Here is an 8,539-nt window from a genome sequence, read left to right as displayed (position 1 = left end):
CATTAGGTTCAACTAGTGGTCGTGGAGGTGGTGGTTCTGCTCTTACCATTGTTCGGCTTGTGCTTGCTTCCTCATAATTTCTTTTCAAGGCTTGTTCTTTGCTTCAGCCCATTTCCTAAAAAAAGTGGTAAAGTGCATGAAAAATAAGGAAATGTAAATCTGAACTCCATAGGGAACCTAATGTTTTAGTGGGACACATCTGAAGCAAGAAACTCATAGGTAACCGGAGTATATGTCGGTCCTCTCCATTCGAATACTTTGCTCCATTGCGGGTGTCTTAGCAACAGATTTACGATTGCTTCAAACCCTAATTCCCTTAGCACACTTGGATCAAAGTATTTCCCCCAATTAAATTCTCTGACTTATACACATCCACAAGCGCCAATTGTTCATGAGTTAAGACTCGGAGGACCCTTGTTCCTCTTATATTAGGTTCAACTAGTGGTCATGGAGGTGGTCGTTCTGCTCTTACCATTGTTCAGCTTGTGCTTGCTTCCTCATAATTTCTTTTCAAGGCTTGTTCTTTGCTTCTTCCCATTTCCTAAAAAAAGTGGTAAAGTGCATGAAAAATTCTTCCCATTTCCTAAAAAAAGTGGTAAAGTGCATGAAAAATAAGGCCCATTTCCTAAAAAAAGTGGTAAAGTGCATGAAAAATAAGGAAATTTTCCTAAAAAAAGTGGTAAAGTGCATGAAAAATAAGGAAATGTAAGTCTGAACTCCATAGGGAACCTAATGTTTTAGTTGGACACATCTCAAGCAAAAAACTTATAGGTAACCGGAGTATATGTCGGTCCTCTCCATTCGAATACTTTGCTCCATTGCGGGTGTCTTAGCAACCGATTTACCATGTCTTCAAACTCAAATTCCCTTAGCACACTCGGATCAAAGTATTTCCCCCCAATTAAATTCTCTGACTTATACACATCCACAAGCGCCAATTGTTCATGAGTTAAGCCTCGGTGGACCATTGTTCCTCTTACATTAAGTTCAACTTGTGGTCGTGGAGGTGGTGGTTCTGCTCTGACCACTGTTCGGCTTGTGCTTGCTTCTTCATAATTTCTTTTCAAGGCTTGTTCTTTGCTTCTTCCCATTTCCTAAAAAAAGCAGTAAAGTGCATGAAAAATAAGGAAATGTAAGTCTGAACTCCACGCATAGGGAACCTAATGTTTTAGTGGGACACATCTCAAGGAAGAAACTCATAGGTAACCGCAGTATGTCTCGGTCCACTCCATTTGAATACTTTGCTCCATTGCGGGTGTCTTAGCAACCGATTTACAATGTCTTCAAACCCAAATTCCCTTAGCACACTCGGATCAAAGTATTTCCCCCCAATTAAATTCTCTGACTTATACACATCCACAAGCGCCAATTGTTCATGCGTTAAGCCTCGGAGGACCCTTGTTCGTCTTACATTAGGTTCAACTAGTGGTCGTGCAAGTGGTTGTTCTGCTCTTACCATTGTTCGCCTTGTGCTTGCTTCCTCACAATTTCTTTTCAAGGCTTGTTCTCTTGTGCTTGCTTCCTCACAATTTCTTTTCAAGGCTTGTTCTTTGCTTCTTCCTTCCTCACAATTTCTTTTCAAGGCTTGTTCTTTGCTTCTTCCCATTTCCTAAAAAAACGGTAAAGTGCATGAAAAATAAGGAAATGTAAGTCTGAACTCCACGCATAGGGAACCTAATGAAGGAAATGTAAGTCTGAACTCCACGCATAGGGAACCTAATGTTTTTAATGTAAGTCTGAACTCCACGCATAGGGAACCTAATGTTTTTGTTGGACACATCTCAAGCAAGAAACTCATAGGTAACCGGAGTATATGTCGGTCCTTTCCATTTGAATACTTTGCTCCATTGCGGGTGTCTTAGCAACCGATTTACCATGTCTTCAAACCCAAATTCCCTTAGCACACTAGGATCAAAGTATTTCCCCCCCAATAAAATTCTCTGACTTGTACACATCCACAAGCGGCAATTGTTCATGAGTTAAGCCTCGGAGGACCCTTGTTTCTATTTCATTAGGTTCAACTTGGGGTGGTGGAGGGGGTGGTTCTGCTCTTGCCATTGTTCGGCTTGTGCTTGCTTCCTCATAATTCCTTTTCAAGGCTTGTTCTTTGCTTCTTCCCATTTCCTAAAAAAAGCAGTAAAGTGCATGAAAAATAAGGAAATGTAAGTCTGAACTCCACGCATAGGGAACATAATGTTTTAGTGGGACACATCTCAAACAAGAAACTCATAGGTAACCGGAGTATATGTCGGTCCTCTCCACTCGAATACTTTGATCCATTGCGGGTGTCGTAGCAACCGATTTACCATGTCTTCAAACCCAAATTCCCTTAGTAGCAACCGATTTACCATGTCTTCAAACCCAAATTCCCTTAGCACACTCCGATTTACCATGTCTTCAAACCCAAATTCCCTTAGCACACTCGGATTTACCATGTCTTCAAACCCAAATTCCCTTAGCACACTCGGATCAAAATATTTCCCCCCAATTAAATTCTCTGACTTATACACATCCACAAGCGGCAATTGTTCATGAGTTAAGCCTCGGAGGACCCTTGTTTCTATTTCATTAGGTTCAACTTGGGGTGGTGGAGGGGGTGGTTCTGCTCTTACCATTGTTCGGCTTGTGCTTGCTTCCTCATAATTCCTTTTCAGGGCTTGTTCTTTGCTTCTTCCCATTTTTAAAAAACGCGGTAAAGTGCATGAAAAATAAGGAAATTTAAGTCTGAACTCCACGCATAGGGAACATAATGTTTTAGTGGGACACATCTCAAACAAGAAACTCATAGGTAACCGGAGTATATGTCGGTCCTCTCCATTCGAATACTTTGCTCCATTGCGGGTGTCTTAGCAACCGATTTACCATGTCTTCAAACCCAAATTCCCTTAGCACACTCGGATCAAAGTATTTCCCCCCAATTAAATTCTCTGACTTATACACATCCACAAGCGCCAATTGTTCATGAGTTAAGCCTCGGAGGACCCTTGTTCCTCTTGCATTAGGTTCAACTTGTGGTGGTGGAGGTGGTGGTTCTGCTCTTGCCATTGTTCGGCTTGTGCTTGCTTCCTCATAATTCCATTTCAAGGCTTGCTCTTTGGTTCTTCCCATTTCCTAAAAAAAGCGGTAAAGTGCATGAAAAATAAGGAAATGTAAGTCTGAACTCCACGCATAGGGAACATAATGTTTTAGTGGGACACATCTCAAACAAGAAACTCATAGGTAACCGGAGTATATGTCGGTCCTCTCCACTCGAATACTTTGATCCATTGCGGGTGTCTTAGCAACCGATTTACAATGTCTTCAAACCCAAATTCCCTTAGCACACTCGGATCAAAATATTTCCCCCCAATTAAATTCTCTGACTTATACACATCCACAAGCGCCAATTGTTCATGAGTTAAGCCTCGGAGGACCCTTGTTCTTCTTACATTAGGTTCAACTTGTGGTCGTGGAGGTGGTGGTTCTGCTCTTACCAATGTTCGGCTCGTGCTTGCTTCCTCACAATTTTTTTCAAGTCCTGTTCTTTGCTTCTTCCTATTTTCTAAAAAAAGCGGTAAAGTGCATGAAAAAAAAGGAAATGTAAGTCTGAACTCCACGCATAGGGAACCTAATGTTTTTGTTGGACACATCTCAAGCAAGAAACTCATAGGTAACCGGAGTATATGTCGGTCCTCTCCATTTGAATACTTTGCTCCATTGCGGGTGTCTTAGCAACCGATTTACGATGTCTTCAAACCCAAATTCCCTTAGCACACTCGGATCAAAGTATTTCCCTCCAATAAAATTCTCTGACTTATACACATCCACAAGCGGCAATTATTCATGAGTTAAGCCTCGGAGGACCCTTGTTCCTATTGCATTAGGTTAAACTTGTGGTGTTGGAAGGGGTGGTTCTGCTCTTGCCATTGTTCGGCTTTTGCTTGCTTCCTCATAATTCCTTTTCAAGACTTGCTCTTTAGTTCTTCCCATTTCCTAAAAAAAGCGGTGAAGTGCATGAAAACAAGGAAATGTAACTCTGAACTCCACGCATAGGGAACCTAATGTTTTAGTGGGACACATCTCAAGACGGAAACTCATAGGTAACCGCAGTATATCTCGGTCCTCTCCATTTGAATACTTTGCTCCATTGCGGGTGTCTTAGCAACAGATTTACCATGTCTTCAAACCCTAATTCCGTTTGCACACTCGGATCAAAGTATTTCCGTCCAATAAAATTCTCTGACTTGTACACATCCACAAGCGGCAATTGTTCATGAGTTAAGCCTCGGAGGACCCTTGTTCCTATTGCATTAGGTTCAACTTGTGGTGTTGGAGGGGGTGGTTCTGCTCTTGCCATTGTTCGGCTTGTGCTTGCTTCCTCATAATTCCTTTTCAAGGCTTGCTCTTTGGTTCTTCCCATTTCCTAAAAAAAGCGGTGAAGTGCATGAAAACAAGGAAATGTAACTCTGAACTCCACGCATAGGGAACCTAATGTTTTAGTGGGACACATCTCAAGCAAGAAACTCATAGGTAACCGGAGTATATGTCGGTCCTCTCCATTCGAATACTTTGCTCCATTGCGGTTGTCTTAGCAACCGATTTACCATGTCTTCAAACCCAAATTCCCTTAGCACACTCGGATCAAAGTATTTCACTCCAATTAAATTCTCTGACTTATACATATCCACAAGCGCCAATTGTTCATGAGTTAAGCCTCGAAGGACCCTTCTTCCTCTTGCATTAGGTTCAACTTGTGGTGGTGGAGGTGGTGGTTCTGCTCTTGCCATTGTTCGGCTTGTGCTTGTTTCTCATAATTCCTTTTCAAGGCTTGCTCTTTGGTTCTTCCCATTTCCTAAAAAAAGCGGTAAAGTGCATGAAAAATAAGGAAATGTAAGTCTGAACTCCACGCATAGGGAACCTAATGTTTTAGTGGGACACATCTCAAGCAAGAAACTCATAGGTAACCGGAGTATATGTCGGTCCTCTCCATTCGAATACTTTGCTCCATTGCGGTTGTCTTAGCAACCGATTTACCATGTCTTCAAACCCAAATTCCCTTAGCACACTCGGATCAAAGTATTTCACTCCAATTAAATTCTCTGACTTATACATATCCACAAGCGCCAATTGTTCATGAGTTAAGCCTCGAAGGACCCTTCTTCCTCTTGCATTAGGTTCAACTTGTGGTGGTGGAGGTGGTGGTTCTGCTCTTGCCATTGTTCGGCTTGTGCTTGCTTCCTCATAATTCCTTTTCAAGGCTTGCTCTTTGGTTCTTCCCATTTCCTAAAAAAAGCGGTAAAGTGCATGAAAAATAAGGAAATGTAAGTCTGAACTCCACGCATAGGGAACCTAATGTTTTAGTGGGACACATCTCAAGCAAGAAACTCATAGGTAACCGGAGTATATGTCGGTCCTCTCCATTCGAATACTTTGCTCCATTGCGGTTGTCTTAGCAACCGATTTACCATGTCTTCAAACCCAAATTCCCTTAGCACACTCGGATCAAAGTATTTCACTCCAATTAAATTCTCTGACTTATACATATCCACAAGCGCCAATTGTTCATGAGTTAAGCCTCGAAGGACCCTTCTTCCTCTTGCATTAGGTTCAACTTGTGGTGGTGGAGGTGGTGGTTCTGCTCTTGCCATTGTTCGGCTTGTGCTTGCTTCCTCATAATTCCTTTTCAAGGCTTGCTCTTTGGTTCTTCCCATTTCCTAAAAAAAGCGGTAAAGTGCATGAAAAATAAGGAAATGTAAGTCTGAACTCCACGCATAGGGAACCTAATGTTTTAGTGGGACACATCTCAAGCAAGAAACTCATAGGTAACCGGAGTATATGTCGGTCCTCTCCATTCGAATACTTTGCTCCATTGCGGTTGTCTTAGCAACCGATTTACCATGTCTTCAAACCCAAATTCCCTTAGCACACTCGGATCAAAGTATTTCACTCCAATTAAATTCTCTGACTTATACATATCCACAAGCGCCAATTGTTCATGAGTTAAGCCTCGAAGGACCCTTCTTCCTCTTGCATTAGGTTCAACTTGTGGTGGTGGAGGTGGTGGTTCTGCTCTTGCCATTGTTCGGCTTGTGCTTGCTTCCTCATAATTCCTTTTCAAGGCTTGCTCTTTGGTTCTTCCCATTTCCTAAAAAAAGCGGTAAAGTGCATGAAAAATAAGGAAATGTAAGTCTGTACTCCACGCATAGGGAACCTAATGTTTTAGTGGGACACATCTCAAGCAAGAAACTCATAGGTAACCGGAGTATATGTCGGTCCTCTCCATTCGAATACTTTGCTCCATTGCGGTTGTCTTAGCAACCGATTTACCATGTCTTCAAACCCAAATTCCCTTAGCACACTCGGATCAAAGTATTTCACTCCAATTAAATTCTCTGACTTATACATATCCACAAGCGCCAATTGTTCATGAGTTAAGCCTCGAAGGACCCTTCTTCCTCTTGCATTAGGTTCAACTTGTGGTGGTGGAGGTGGTGGTTCTGCTCTTGCCATTGTTCGGCTTGTGCTTGCTTCCTCATAATTCCTTTTCAAGGCTTGCTCTTTGGTTCTTCCCATTTCCTAAAAAAAGCGGTAAAGTGCATGAAAAATAAGGAAATGTAAGTCTGAACTCCACGCATAGGGAACCTAATGTTTTAGTGGGACACATCTCAAGCAAGAAACTCATAGGTAACCGGAGTATATGTCGGTCCTCTCCATTCGAATACTTTGCTCCATTGCGGTTGTCTTAGCAACCGATTTACCATGTCTTCAAACCCAAATTCCCTTAGCACACTCGGATCAAAGTATTTCACTCCAATTAAATTCTCTGACTTATACATATCCACAAGCGCCAATTGTTCATGAGTTAAGCCTCGAAGGACCCTTCTTCCTCTTGCATTAGGTTCAACTTGTGGTGGTGGAGGTGGTGGTTCTGCTCTTGCCATTGTTCGGCTTGTGCTTGCTTCCTCATAATTCCTTTTCAAGGCTTGCTCTTTGGTTCTTCCCATTTCCTAAAAAAAGCGGTAAAGTGCATGAAAAATAAGGAAATGTAAGTCTGAACTCCACGCATAGGGAACCTAATGTTTTAGTGGGACACATCTCAAGCAAGAAACTCATAGGTAACCGGAGTATATGTCGGTCCTCTCCATTCGAATACTTTGCTCCATTGCGGTTGTCTTAGCAACCGATTTACCATGTCTTCAAACCCAAATTCCCTTAGCACACTCGGATCAAAGTATTTCACTCCAATTAAATTCTCTGACTTATACATATCCACAAGCGCCAATTGTTCATGAGTTAAGCCTCGAAGGACCCTTCTTCCTCTTGCATTAGGTTCAACTTGTGGTGGTGGAGGTGGTGGTTCTGCTCTTGCCATTGTTCGGCTTGTGCTTGCTTCCTCATAATTCCTTTTCAAGGCTTGCTCTTTGGTTCTTCCCATTTCCTAAAAAAAGCGGTGAAGTGCATGAAAACAAGGAAATGTAACTCTGAACTCCACGCATAGGGAACCTAATGTTTTAGTGGGACACATCTCAAACAAGAAACTCATAGGTAACCGGAGTATATGTCGGTCCTCTCCATTCGAATACTTTGCTCCATTGCGGTTGTCTTAGCAACCGATTTACCATGTCTTCAAACCCAAATTCCCTTAGCACACTCGGATCAAAGTATTTCACTCCAATTAAATTCTCTGACTTATACATATCCACAAGCGCCAATTGTTCATGAGTTAAGCCTCGAAGGACCCTTCTTCCTCTTGCATTAGGTTCAACTTGTGGTGGTGGAGGTGGTGGTTCTGCTCTTGCCATTGTTCGGCTTGTGCTTGCTTCCTCATAATTCCTTTTCAAGGCTTGCTCTTTGGTTCTTCCCATTTCCTAAAAAAAGCGGTAAAGTGCATGAAAAATAAGGAAATGTAACTCTGAACTCCACGCATAGGGAACCTAATGTTTTAGTGGGACACATCTCAAACAAGAAACTCATAGGTAACCGGAGTATATGTCGGTCCTCTCCACTCGAATACTTTGCTCCAATGCGGGTGTCTTAGCAACAGATTTACCATGTCTTCAAACCCTAATTCCCTTTGCACACTCGGATCAAAGTATTTCCCTCCAATAAAATTCTCTGACTTGTACACATCCACAAGCGGCAATTGTTCATGAGTTAAGCCTCGGAGGACCCTTGTTTCTATTTAATTAGGTTCAACTTGGGGTGGTGGAGGGGGTGGTTCTGCTCTTTCCCTTGTTCGGCTTGTGCTTGCTTCCTCATAATTCCTTTTCAAGGCTTGCTCTTTGGTTCTTCCCATTTCCTAAAAAAAGCGGTGAAGTGCATGAAAACAAGGAAATGTAACTCTGAACTCCACGCATAGGGAACCTAATGTTTTAGTGGGACACATCTCAAGCAAGAAACTCATAGGTAACCGCAGTATATCTCGGTCCTCTCCATTTGAATACTTTACTCCATTGCGGGTGTCTTAGCAACCGATTTACAATGTCTTCAAACCCAAATTCCCTTAGCATACTCGGATCAAAGTATTTCCCCCAATTAAATTCTCTGACATATACACATC

This window comes from Ipomoea triloba, chromosome 16 (genome assembly GCF_003576645.1).
Source record: "Ipomoea triloba cultivar NCNSP0323 chromosome 16, ASM357664v1".
In the NCBI taxonomy this organism is placed as follows: Eukaryota; Viridiplantae; Streptophyta; class Magnoliopsida; order Solanales; family Convolvulaceae; genus Ipomoea; species Ipomoea triloba.
The sequence above is the reverse complement of the archived record's forward strand: the minus strand, read 5'-3'. Positions refer to the sequence as shown.